Genomic DNA, 14,952 nt, shown 5'->3' with positions numbered 1-14,952 from the left:
GAGACGTTGCGTGCGATGGTAGTTGTAATGTGCAATAAAGCTTGTTGTGCTGTCCGGGGCAATTTTTCACATACATGCTAGAAAATTACTTAAATTTCCCAAACATTATATGTTTTCCTAAAGCAGAGGCAGAGAGAACAAAATGGTGGCTGTTGCAATTTTCTATGTTGCATCATATTTGTGCAGCCATTTAGCAAATGCTTTCTTTTCAGGGGAAAAAAAAATACACTTAAAGGGAAGTTCCACCCATAAAATTAACTTTTACAGTATTAAACAGCAATAACCATCAGCAACATTTGTAAAAAAAAAAAAAAAAAATTTTTATTTTTTTATTTTTATTTTTTTATTTTTATTTTTTATTTTTTTATTTTTTTACACTTACAGTACTAAGGGCTGTTGCTATGAGGTCCCTTGTAATCTGCCACTTGGTCTCTGCGGCGCCTGACTTCATTTTCTCCGACACCTTTGCTCACTAGTGCTCTTGGGAGACGTGATAATTTCCCAGGAGTCAGTGGGCAGCGCCAAGGGCTAGAATTGCGGTATTTCAAAACTGGAAGTGGCGCAGGCAAGGAGCGGCTTATCTTTGCTGCCATCACAACAGGGTGGGCACTTCCGACGTCACCACCCATTGTGATGGAAACCTGTGAAGTTGAATGCACCACTATGTGCTATTACTGCGCATGCGCGGTGCATGCTGGTAATACAGCAGCGCCGTATCCCGGAAGTTTATGCTTGTGGGCTTCGCCTGCCCACAAGTAAGATGGGAATTCCCTAGCTGCAAAAATATAAGGTAACTTTTTTTTTTTATAAAATATACATAAAAGCGGCACAAAAAAGCGGCACAAATAACAAGACTATCCATTGCTAAATATAATAAAAATCATATATGTGTGTCACGTACCTTACAGCGGAGTCAGACTGTTGAGGGTGGCCTCTCGCACGGTTCCGGTCTCCACGCCCCTGGAGGTGGTAACAGGGAGCGTGAAGACAACGAAAGGGTGCAGGTGCCTGCAGGTGGAAGTTGAAGACCTGGAGACGCTGGGTCCTCATGGAGGAAGAGGTGTAGATTGGTCACGGAGGTAGGCAGCGGAAGTTCAGCAGGTATGCAGGAAGCACTGCGCGTCTATAACAGGCAAGGTCGGCAACTGGCGGGCAATGCGGTACAGGAACAAGAGGCAGGTGCGTAGTCAAGGACGAGCAGGGGTCTGGTAACGTGCTAGCAAATGAGGTACAGAATCAGGAAGCAAGCCAAAGTTGAAAGTCCAAGCCAAGGTCAGTGGTAGTCCAGGACATCGTAACAAGGGGTATCCAAGGAATGGGTATCAGGAACAACGATCAGGTCTCTCAGGAGTAGCTGAAGACGATCCAGCACTGGTGTCAGGCCAGGATCCTGTTTATATAGAGGGGAGTGAGCCAGGATTGGTGGAAGTGGCCGTCCATGCGTGAATACGTACATACGTTCAGTTTGCGCGGGTGCCTCCGCGTGTTTGGATTGGTGTACGTCCACATGTTCGGATTAGCGTGCGTCCATTCGTCCCGGAACTCGTACGCCTCTGACGGGGACACCGCGCATGGCGCCTAGAACGAAGATGAACTGCTGCTATACGGGGACGGGCATACATACGGTGAGTTCCCTGACAATGTGGTTGGAATTCCGCTTTAAATTAATTTTAGAGCACACGAACACTATAACACGCAAACACCCTATTATTGGTAAACTATATAAACATCTAACCTAAAAATAGATTATATTTGCTATAATTTTTTTATAGTTATAAGTATAAAATATAATAATATAAAAAAAAAAATATAATTTAAGCCTTGCAAGAAAATCTGGGGTGGGCAACTACATGGCAAATGAGGTTTAATGTGGAAAAATGTAAAATAATGAATTTGGGTGGCAAAAATCTGAATGCAATTTATACACTGGGGGGGAGAACCTCTGGGGGAATCTAGGATGGAAAAGGACCTGGGGGTCCTAGTAGATGATAGGCTCAGCAATGGCATGCAATGCCAAGCTGCTGCTAACAAAGTAGACAGAATATTGGCATCCATTAAAAAGAGGATCAACTCCAGAGATAAAATGATAATTCTCTACAAGACTCTGGTCCGGCCGCACCTGGAGTATACTGTCCAATTCTGGGTACCAGTCCTCAGGAAGGATGTACTGGAAATGGAGCGAATACAAAGAAGGGCAACAAAGCTGATAAAGGATCTGGAGGATATTAGTTATGAGGAAAGGTTGCGAGCACTGAACTTATTCTCTCTGGAGAAGAGACACTTGAGAGGGGATATGATTTCAATATACAAATACCATACTGGTGACCCCACAATAGGGAGAAAACTTCAGCGGAAGGGAGCTTAACAAGACTCGTGGCCACTCATTAAAATTAGAAGAAAAGAGGTTTAACCTTAAACTACGTAGAGGGTTCTTTAGTGTAAGAGCAGCAAGGATGTGGAATTCCCTTCCACAGGCGGTGGTCTCAGCGGGGAGCATCGATAGTTTCAAGAAACTATTAGATAAGCACCTGAACGACTGCAACATACAGGGATGTACAATGTAATACTGACATAATCACACATAGGTTGGACTTGTGTCTTTTTTTTCAACCTCACCTACTATGTAACTATGTATATCTGAATATAAAATTTTGGGTAAAATATTAAAAATTATGTTGCAAAGAATAAATTGACATCAAACATGAATTTGGGCATTCATGTGAAATGGTGACAAACTACAGTACCTAATTGTTTATGGGTGATAGTTTAACCACTTTCAGACCGGACCATTTTGCTGGTAAATGACCAGAGGTCTTTTTACACTTTGGCACTGCGCTGCTTTAACTGGTAATTGCGCGGTCATGCAATGTTGTACCCAAACAAAATTTGCGTCCTTTTCTTCCCACAAATAGAGCTTTCTTTTGATGGTATTTGATTGCCTCTGCGATTTTTATTTTTTGCGATATAAACGTAAAAAGACCGCAAATTTTGAAAAAAAATGATATTTTCTACTTTTTGTTATTAGAAAAATCCAATAAACTCAATTTTAGTCATACATTTAGGCCAAAATGTATTCAGCCACATGTCTTTGGTAAAAAAAAAGTCAATAATTGTATATTTATTGGTTTGCGCAAAAGTTGTCACATCTACAAACTAAGGTACGTTTTCTGGAATTTACGCAGCTTTTAGTTTACGACTGCCTATCTCATTTCTTGAGGTGCTAAAATGGCAGGGCAGTACAAAACCCCCCCAAATGACCCCATTTTGGAAAGTGGACCCCCTAAGGAAATTGATAAGAGGCATGTTGAGCCCATTGAATATTTTATTTTTTTGCCTCAAGCGATTGAATAATGACAAAAAAAAAATTTTTTTTTTTTTTTTACACAAAGTTGTCACTAAATGATATATTGCTCACACATGCTATGGGCGTATGTGAAATGACACCCCAAAATAAATTCTGCTGCTTCTCCTGAGTACGGGGATACCACATATGTGGGACTTTTTGGGAGCCTAGCCGCGTACGGGGCCCCGAAAACCAAGCACCGCCTTCAGGCTTTCTAAGGGCGTAAATTTTTGAGTTCACTTCTCACTACCTATTACAGTTTTGAAGGCCATAAAATGCCAAGATGGCACAAAACCCCCACAAATGACCCCATTTTAGAAAGTAGACACCCCAAGCTATTTGCTGAGAGGCATGTTGAGTTCATGGAATATTTTATATTTTGCCACAAGTTGCGGGAAAATTACAAACTTTTTTTTTTTTTTCACAAAGTTGTCACTAAATGATATATTGCTCACACATGCCATGGGCATATGTGAAATGACACCCCAAAATAAATTCTGCTACTTCTCCTGAGTACGGGGATACCACATATGTGGGACTTTTTGGGAGCCTAGCCGCGTACGGGGCCCCGAAAACCAAGCACCGCCTTCAGGCTTTCTAAGGGCGTAAATATTTGACTTCACTCCTCACTACCTATTACAGTTTTGAAGGCCATAAAATGCCAAGATGGCACAAAACCCCCACAAATGACCCCATTTTAGAAAGTAGACACCCCAAGCTATTTGCTGAGAGGCATGTTGAGTCCATGGAATATTTTATATTTTGCCACAAGTTGCGGGAAAATTACAAACTTTTTTTTTTTTTTTTTTTTTTTCACAAAATTGTCACTAAATGATATATTGCTCACGCATGCCATGGGCATATGTGAAATGACACCCCAAAATAAATTCTGCTGCTTCTCCTGAGTACGGGGATACCACATATGTGGGACTTTTTGGGAGCCTAGCCGCGTACGGGGCCCCGAAAACCAAGCACCGCCTTCAGGCTTTCTAAGGGCGTTACAGTTTTGAAGGCCATAAAATGCCAAGATGGCACAAACCCCCCCCAAATGACCCCATTTTGGAAAGTAGACACCCCTAAATTTAGGGGTACACTAGTGAGACTAGGTAATAAATGGCGGGTGCCCTGAAACTATAAAAAAATAACTAACCAACCAGCGTCACCTGTAACAGTTATATGGTGATCACTGGTGAAAGGGTTAACTAGGGGGCAATCAGGGGGCTTTATGCGGTAGTATATGGGGGTCCCTGGCGCTATAAAAAGCTGCGGCGAACCTAAATACCTACCTGCCTAACTAGCGTCACCTGTGACACTAATACAGCGATCAGAAAAACGATCGCTTATTAGGCTGGGTTCACACTGGAGCGATGCGGGAACGCCACGAATGCGCGGCGGGTTCCCGCATCGCATGCCTCCCGGCGGCAGTTCACACTGCCCTATGCGAACTGCTGGGAGTGTCAGTGAAATGTTACTGACACCCCCAGATCAGTTCGCATATCGCAGTGCGATCTGCAAACTCGGATCGCATGGTGTGAACACCCATGCGATCCGATTCTGCTGCGGGCCAAAAAAAGGGTCCCGTGCGAATTTGCGGCGGGTGCGGCGGGTGTGGCGGGTGCGGCGGGTGCGGCGAATGGCTGAACTCGAATCGCACAGAGATCGGATGTGATTTGCACTGCAGTGCGGTGCGAATCACATCCGTTCTCAAACCGCTGCAATGTGAACCCAGCCTTAGTGACACTGGCGACGGGGGGTGATCACGGGGTTAAACCTTTATTGGGGGGGTTAGGGGGGTACCTTAGAACTAAAGGGGGCTAACCCTAACTGCCCTAACAGTTATTAGTCACAAATGACACCCGCCGGGTGATCAGGGGGTTAAACCTTTATTAGGTAATAAATGGCGGGTGCCCTGAAACTATAAAAAAATAACTAACCAACCAGCGTCACCTGTAACAGTTATATGGTGATCACTGGTGAAAGGGTTAACTAGGGGGCAATCAGGGGGCTTTATGCGGTAGTATATGGGGGTCCCTGGCGCTATAAAAAGCTGCGGCGAACCTAAATATCTACCTGCCTAACTAGCGTCACCTGTGACACTAATACGGCGATCAGAAAAATGATCGCTTATTAGGCTGGGTTCACACTGGAGCGATGCGGAAACGCCGCGAATCCGCGGCGGGTTCCCGCATCGCATGCCTCCCGGCGGCAGTTCACACTGCCCTATGCGAACTGCTGGGAGTGTCAGTGAAATGTTACTGACACCCCCAGATCAGTTCGCATATCGCAGTGCGATCTGCAAACTCGGATCGCATGGTGTGAACACCCATGCGATCCGATTCTGCTGCGGGCCAAAAAAAGGGTCCCGTGCGAATTTGCGGCGGGTGCGGCGGGTGCGGCGGGTGCGGCGAATGGCTGAACTCGAATCGCACAGAGATCGGATGTGATTTGCACTGCAGTGCGGTGCGAATCACATTCGTTCTCATAAACCGCTGCAATGTGAACCCAGCCTTAGTGACACTGGCGACGGGGGGTGATCACGGGGTTAAACCTTTATTGGGGGGGTTAGGGGGGTACATTAGAACTAAAGGGGGCTAACTCTAACTGCCCTAACAGTTATTACAGTCACAAATGACACCAATGCAAAAAAAAAAAAAAAAAAAAAAAAAAATGACATTGGTGTCACTGTGACTGGGGGGCAGGGGTAATTGGGGGGGTGATCGGGGGGTAAAGGGGGGGTGTGAGTGTGCCTGGCATGTTCTACTGTGTGTGTAGAGTGTTGGTGCAACTCACCGATCCGCTCTCCTCCGTGTCGGAACGGAAAATACCGACACGGAGGAGAGAATACATCACTTCCTCTCCTGTGTTTACATTACAGGAGAGGAAGTGATGTCACGGGGGATTTCCATTCGTCGAGAGCGATCGCGAGGGGGTGGCCATGAATGAATGGCCGCCCCCTCATCCCGGATCGCTCTCGAAGAAATGCCGACCGCCGCAGGCACCGGGGGGGGCCCGATCGGGCCCCCCACCCGCGGGCAGGCAGGGACTTATATATACGCCCATATGCCTGCCCGTGCCATTCTGCCGACGTATATCGTCGTGCGGCGGTCGGCAAGTGGTTAACCACTTGCTTACTGGACACCCAACCCCCCCTCCTGCCCAGACCAATTTTCAGCTTTCAGTGCTGTCACTCTTTGAATGACAAACACTCGGTCAAACAACACTGTGCCCAAATGAAATTATTTCTTTCCCAAAAATAGAGCTTTCTTTTGGTGGTATTGGATTACCTCCTGGGTTTTTTATTTTTAGTTAAAAAGACCGACATTTAAAAAAAAAAGAAAAAAAAAAGAAAAAAAAAACGTTTTATATTTTGTTAATACATTTTGCAAACAGGTCATTTTTCTCCTTCAGTGATGTATGCTGATGAGGCTGCACTAATGGGCATGATAGGCTGCACTGATAAGGCGGCACTAATAGGTGGTGTAGGTGGGCACTGCTAAGTGGCACTGATGGGCAGCACTGCTAGGTGGCACTGATGGGCAGCACTGCTAGGTGGCACTGATGGGCAGCACTGATTGGCACCACTGGTGGGCATTGATAGGTAGCACTTATGCACTGATTCGTGGGCACTGGCAGGTGGCACTGGAAGCCAGTATTGGTGGGCACAGATGAGATGGCTTCGCCTCTTTGGGAACGATGTCCCTTGAACTGAGGCCGCTGATCAGGAGAAAAAAAAAAAAACATTACCAATCTTCATTGGCTGACAGTTGATCACGTGGTAAGGGGCCGGGATACTCCGGTCTGTGATCACCCCAAGTCTCATTGACTCAGTGATCACAGCTGGCACGGAGCGTGCAAAGGGCAGGACGTCTATTGGGCTATGGTTCGCAGATCTGAAGGAGCAAACCTCTGAGGGCTTCACAGAACAGCTGCATTTATCCTGAGATTTATACTGATGGGCTCTATACAGGTGGACTCTATTTACTAATTAGGTGACTTCTGAAGGCAATTAGCTCCACTAGATTTTAATTAGGGGTACCAGAGTACACGCCACACGTTTTACATATTTATTTGAAAAAAAAAAAAAAGATGTCAACCATTTATCATTTTCCATCCACTTCACAATTATGTGCCATTTTTTGTGTTGGTCTATCACATAAAATCCCAATAAAATACATTTACGGTTGTAACATGACAAAATGTGGAAAATTTCAAGGGGTATGAATGCTTTTTCAAGGCACTGTAGAGAAAATGAAGAACAGTTCCTCTTTCTCCTTGATTAGATGCCATTGGTTGAAGCGGTGGTGGGGAGGTGATTGAGTGGCTGTATAATCGCTTGAATCCCTTCTACTAAAAAAAAAAATAGAGAGAATGGTTCAGCTGAAAATTTTGATGTTGGGATAATGGCAGTAGCTGAAGGCATCATCCCGGTAAAACCACTTCAATCTGAGGAGGTCAAGTGAGCAGGAAGTGGGGAAACCAGCACTGAAGACCAACCAGACCACCCCTGCCATAAATCATCAGGGAGTGGAGCTCAATGACTACATTGCTTCTGCTTGGAATCCATCATTTACCTGCAATGAAAAAGAAGAGTTCTCTACCGACAAGTGAAATTTGAGCAACCTACCCTGTTTCCCCTAAAATAAGACCTAGCATGAGTGTCGGTGATGGCTGCAATATAAGCCCTACCCCCCCCAAATAAACCCCATCCTCTTTCCCCAAAAATAAGCCCTACCCTGAGAATAAGACATAGAAGGACTTCAACTAGGGCTTATTTTGGGGTAGGGCTTATATTGCAGCCATCGTCGACAATAACGCTAGGTCTTATTTTAGGGAAAACAGGGTATATACGTTAACCACCTGCTGACTGCCCACAGTACATATACTGTGGGTGGTGCGCTAGGTAAAGACAGTCGTCGGCGCCCCCCCCCGCCACCATGAACGGTGATCACTATGCGATGTCATGATCCCCATGTCAACAAAGCTGTTCTAAATCAATATAATTGCTAGTGACCTGTGATCGTCCCACAGCTATCACATGGTACCTGGGCCAATCACAAACACGGCACCCTCTACTTTGTGATTAGCTGTAGCCGATCACAGATCACTACTATTCACAGCTGTCATGAACTTAACCCTATTAACTTAACATGAACTTAATTTAACTCTATGGGTTGAACTAGTGTCTTTTTTCAACCAGACTATGTAACCCCCTTCTGACAGGTGAAAGCATTGCTGGTACAATGATCCTCATTGATCTTATTTATTACAAACAGCATATGAATACTTCTAATTACACCCCAAAATACATTCTGCTACCCCTTCTGAATATGGTGATAGCACATGTGTGAGACTTTTTCACTGCCTGGGCACATAGAGAGGCCCAAAATGCAGGGAGCGCCATCAGATGTTCTAGGAGCATAAATGGCACATCTAATTTCATTACTACCCATTATATTTTTGAAGGCCCTGGAGCACCAGGACAATGGAATTACCCAAAAAATGACCCCATTTTGGAAAGCAAACACCCCAACATATAATCTATAAAGCATAATGAGTTTTTTGAACATGTCATTTTTTTCCAAAAATTTTTGGAAAATGTGGAAAGAAAATTAAACCGTATTTTTTCTTACACAAAGTTGTCTATTTATAAGATATTTCTAACACATAGCATGTACATACCACAAATTATACCCCAAAATACATTCTGCTACTCCTTCCGAGTATGGTGATACCACATGTGTGAGACTTTTACACAGCCCGGCCACATACAGTCCCTTGCGAAAGTATTCAGGCTTCAAACATAAAGATATACAATTTTTATTTTTTGTGAAGAATCACCAACAAGTGGGACACAATTGTGAAGTGGAACGAAATCTATTGGATAATTTAAACTTTTTTAGCAAATAAAAAACTGAAAAGTGGTGCGTGCAAAATTATTCGGCCCCTTTACTTTCAGTGCAGCAAACTCACTCCAGAAGTTCAGCGAGGATCTCTGAATGATCCAATGTTGTCCTAAATGACTGATGGTGATAAATAGAATCCACCTGTGTGTAATCAAGTCTCTGTATAAATGCACCTGCTCTGTGATAGTCTCAGGGTTCTGTTGAAAGCGCAGAGAGCATCATGAAGACCAAGGAACACACCAGGCAGGTCCGTAATACTGTTGTGGAGAAGTTTAAAGCCGGATATGGATACAAAAAGATTTCCCAAGCTTTAAACATCCCAAGGAGCACTGTGCAAGCGATCATTTTGAAATGGAAGGAGTATCAGACCACTGCAAATCTACCAAGACCTGGCCGTCCCTCTAAACTTTCAGCTCAGACAAGGAGAAGACTGATCAGAGATGCAGCCAAGAGGCCCATGATCACTCTGGATGAACTGCAGAGAACTACTATTAACACAAGGAGGCCGAATAATTTTGCACGCCCCACTTTTCATTTTTTTATTAGTTAAAAAAGTTTCAAAAATCCAATAGATTTCGTTCCACTTCCCAATTGTGTCCCACTTGTTGGTGATTCTTCACAAAAAATAAAAATTTTATATCTTTATGTTTGAAGCCTGAAATGTGGCAAAAGGTTGAAAAGTTCAAGGGGGCCGAATACTTTCGCAAGGCACTGTATAGAGGCCCAACATACAGGGAGCACCATAAGGTGTTCTAAGAGCATAAATTACACATCCAATGTTATGACGACCTATCACACTTTTGAAGGCCCTGGAGCACCAGGACAGTGGAAACGCCAACAAAATTACCCCATTTCGGAAAGAAAACACCCCAACATATAATCTATGAGACATGAGCTCAAGATAGGTGCTCGGGTACTCTGAGCGAGAGACACATACTTGGGCTGGTGACAGGTACTCTTTATTTAGGGGCAATCAGTGTGTATTGGTGTGTACCGTGATTGGTAACTAGCTAGTTACTGCGGTTTGTTCAAATTTGTGACTGGCCGTGATTGGACATAGCCGGTCACGTGGTAAAGAGCCATTTTCATTGGCTCTTTACCCTGATTGGGGATGGGCTGTGTCCTGAGGGGGGACATTTTCTTGCCGGTGTTCTATCGGATACTGCCCTGTCAATAAATGCCTGAGCCACGCTGCACATGCGCAGCATGGAATGGGACTCCAGCTGAATTCCCGATCAGCTGCTGTGAACAGCGTGATGGCGCATGTGCAGATCGAGACTCCAGCTGAATTCCCAATAAGCTGTTGTGAACGGCGCATGCGCAGATCGTCTGAGTCCCTATCTGACGATCTGCTGAGCGCAGAGGGACAACTGATCAGTGCCGTCAATGCATTGTACAGCACTCTGTCATAGGTGGAGGGAGGGGAGTCTGGCAATCCTCATAAGAGCTAAAGATAAGCGATTAGAGAAGGGGCACGGGAGCCCCAGAGGGACTACAACTCCCAGCATGTATTGTCACTGTGCCCTAGAGGGACTACAACTCCCAGCATGTTCTGCCACTGCCCCTTAGAGGGACTACAAATCCCAGCATGTCCTGCCACTGCCCCTTAGAGGGACTACAAATAATTCTCTGCCCAAGCTGACAGCTGTCAAAAAAAAAAAAAAACAGGCAGTCTGCCAAGTATCACAACATTCCTCAGCCTCAGAGCTAACTATAAACATTGTAAGGTTTTGTCCTTTGGATCAAAGGAATGAACTTTGGTCTGTAAATGAGGAAGGTTTAACTGCTTAAAGACTAAACCTTTTTCTCACAGTTGTTGGTTTCAAGTTAAAATCATTATATTTTGCTAGAAAATTACTTAGAACCCCCAAAAATTATATATATATATATATATATATATATTTATATCTATATCCCCAAAAATTATATATCTATATATAGATCTGTATATATATATATATATATATATTTATATTTATATATATATATATATATATATATATATATATATATATATATATATATATATTTATATTTAGCAGAAACCCTAGAGAAGAAAATGGCGGTTGTTGCAATATTTTATGTCACACTGTATTTGCGCAGCGGTCTTTCAAGTGCAATTTTTTTGGGGGGGGGGGAAAACAAAACAAAAACACTTTAATGAATAAAAAAAAAAAACAGCAAAGTTAGCCCAATTTTTCTTTTTTTTTTATAATGCGAAAGAGGATGTTACGCCGCGAGAATCGGGATCTTTATTCTACGCAAAAAAAAAAAAATTATGATTCTCATTTTGGCCAGAATGGTGCAGCTCTAGGGTTTTGTAACACTTTAGGCATACCTCCCAACATTTTGAGTTAGGAATGAGGGACACCTACTAGGAAACATATGTAGGCAGAGGACACACCCCTACCACACCCCCTTAAAGGAGAATTAACCAAAAAAAGTTAAATTAAATCTACAAGGGTTTTTTTTTTTTTACCACTACTATTTCTTTATATTGGCTTTTAAAGAGGAAGTAAACCCTGATGAGTTTACTTCCTCTTTCATTCCCTGCAAAGGTAAAGCATAATGGACTACTATGCATCGCATCGCATCGCATAGTAGCCCATTATGTGTCACTTACCTGACACAGGAGCCAGCGAAGTCACCGCTGTCCCCTGTAGTCCGCCGCATCCATCTTCTCGGTGGGTCTCGATGCTCCACCGCTGTCATTCGGCGAAGCCACGATGACATCACTCCCGCACATGCGCACGGGAGCCGCAGCTCGCGGCATATCACCGTTGACCGTGGCGCGCTCAGTGCGCCTGCGCGCCGCTGTCTACGGCGCATGCGCCTGTCTTTCGGCAAATATCTCCTAAACCGTGTAGGTTTAGGAGATATTTCTTGGACCTACAGGTAAGCCTTAATCTAGGCTTACCTGCAGGTCAAAGTGTGTTGTAAGGGTTTACAACCACTTTAAAATGTACAAATGCAGCAATTTAGATATCGGATGAAAGGTTTAGCACTGAGAAACACTTTTTTGAAAGATAAAAAGTGCATTTTATATACAACTATATAGATCAGACCAAAATGAGGGACAAATGAGGAGGAACAGTTGGGAGCTATGCTTAAGTGGTTAATAGAAAAGTTAGGTCCTCTTTTGCATAACTTTCAGTAAGGCTCCATGCACACTGAAGCTCAAAAAAGCTTTTTCTGGACGCCAGATTACTGGCAGAAAATGCTGGTTGAAAAACTTGCTTTTAACAGCGTTTTGTACTAGCGTTTATGAGCGTTTATTAGCGTTTATGGGCGTTTTCAATAAAAATACTCCAAAGACACTCCAAAAATCCCGCAGTACATTCCAAACTCCCACAATGCATTGAAGAAATAGAATGCCGAACACTAATTAACGCGCGTTTATGAGCGTTTATCAGCGTTTGTCGTTTTTTGGCGGTGAAAAACGGCACTTTGAACGCAAATTTCTGGCGTTCAGAAAAAAGCCCATAAACTCCACTGCTCATTAAAGCTGAAAAACGTCCATGTGGGCATGGACACCTAGGCTGACATAGAGTGGAGTTTATGGGCTTTTACAAAAAAACGCCCAAACTCCAATAAACTGCAGTTTATCAGCTCCAGTGTGCATGGAGCCTAAGGCTCCATGCACACTGAAGCTCAAAAAAGCTATTTCTGGACGCCAGATTGCTGGCAGAAAACGCTGGTTGAAAAACCTGCTTTTAACAGCGTTTTATACTAGCGTTAATGAGCGTTTTACAGCGTTAGCGTTAATGGGTGTTTTTTATAAAAATACACAGAGGACACTCCAAAAATCCCACAATGCATTGAAAAATAGAATGCCGAACACTAATGAACGAGCGTTAATGAGCGTTTGTCGTTTTTTGCCGCTGAAAAACGGCACTTTGAACGCGAATTTCTGGCGTTCAGAAAAAAGCCCATAAACTCCACTGCTCATTAAAGCTGAAAAACGTCCATGTGTGCATGGACACCTAGGCTAACATAGAGTGGAGTTTATGGGCTTTTACAAAAAACGCCCAAACGCCAATAAACTGCAGTTTATCAGCTTCAGTGTGCATGGAGCCTAAAGCTTTCATAATCACAGCCAAGCCTGGCACGGTGTTTGGCTTGCAATCTCCGGGCAGAAGCCTTCACGTTGGAAGGTTGGTTTGGAACGTGGCATCCCGCACTGCCTAGTCAGCCCAATACATCCTCTGAACATCATTGTGCAACTAACTACACCTCCCCGAATGCAATTACCGTAAGTAAATGTTCTGTTTATGGAATCAGGATAAAGGAGCCTCCATTTATCTTGTTTTATCTGGAAATAATAAAGCCGGGTCCTCATTCTGCTCTTTCACATGCCCCGTCTGTAAACAGGCCACCTGCATACGTGCTTTTTTTTATATTTTTTTTGCCTTTTTTTTTTTAATTATGTCCCCTGTGTTTGTCCACGATTAGGAGGCGAGGAAGCTATTCACAGCCTCCTCTGCTTTGTCTGCAGGAACACATGGACTCGTTGCTCCTTTCACTGCTCTGTTTATCTCCTTTTTCTTCCGAACATCACAACTTATGACTAATTGTTTAAAAAAAAAAAAAAAAAAAAAAAGAAGAGCTTGGCGCGTACATTTGTTCTCTTAATAAAAACCGCGCCCGGCCGTCTCTGTTTATCTTGCAGGAGAGTAATATAAGGAGAAGGAAATAGACTACGAAAATTAACATCTGTCGGTGTGCGGATTATCGGCGTAGCCAATCTGTAATGTTTTAACGACCGATGTTTAATTAAGAATAATCTTTACAAACCGCTTTTAATGGCATAACGACTAAACAACGGTCTATTCTTTGCTGTGGATACAGAAGCAATGAAAAGTAAAGGCGTGACTTCGCAGGATGGCAACACAAACAAAAAGTTGAGGGTGGGTGTAGACCAGGGTTTCTCAACCAGGGTCCCTTCCGAGGTTGCTAGGGGTTCCTTGAGCAATGAGCAATTTCTACCTCTTGGATAAGTTCCCGCTGACACCATTGATCTTTTTTTAGCCATATGTTAAGGGGGAACTCTTCCCAATGACCACGAGTGTAAGCAGCATTCTTCCCACTGACCATCACACTAATTTATCACGAGTTGTAGATATAGTCATTTTTATCAGGGGTTCCCCCGAGACCGAAAAGTTAATTTAAAGCGGGGTTCCACCCTAAAGTGGAACTTCCGCTCATCGGAACCCCCCCCCCCTCCTCCGGTGTCACAATTGACACCTTTCAGGGGGGAGGGGGGTGCAGATACCTGTTAAAGACAGGTATTTACACCCACTTCCGGGCATAGACTCCCACGGGAGTCTATGTCTCTTCCTGTCCTGCCGCGCTGTCTGCTGGGACACACACGGGTCCCAGAGACAGCGCGGAGATTTCCTATTGTGCTGCGCGACTCGCGCATGCGCAGTAGGGAACCAGGAAGTGAAGTCACAACGCTTCACTTCCTGATTCCCTCACTGAGAATGGTGGCAGCAGCAGCCGAGAGCCGAGCGATCGATCGGCCTCGGCTGCCGACATCGCTGGATCCCAGGACAGGTGAGTGTCCATTTATTAAAAGTCAGCAGCTGCAGTATTTGTAGCTGCTGGCTTTTAATATTTTTTTTTTCACAGTGAAATCCCTCTTTAAGGGTTCCTCTGTGTTGATACGGTTGAGAAAGCCTGGTGTAGACCCTCTTATGTCAGCCA

The sequence above is a fragment of the Lithobates pipiens genome, unplaced genomic scaffold, assembly GCF_037356315.1.
Source record: "Lithobates pipiens isolate NorthernLeopardFrog02 unplaced genomic scaffold, aLitPip1_a1.2 Scaffold_37, whole genome shotgun sequence".
Taxonomy (NCBI): domain Eukaryota; kingdom Metazoa; phylum Chordata; class Amphibia; order Anura; family Ranidae; genus Lithobates; species Lithobates pipiens.
This window is presented reverse-complemented; position numbering follows the sequence as displayed.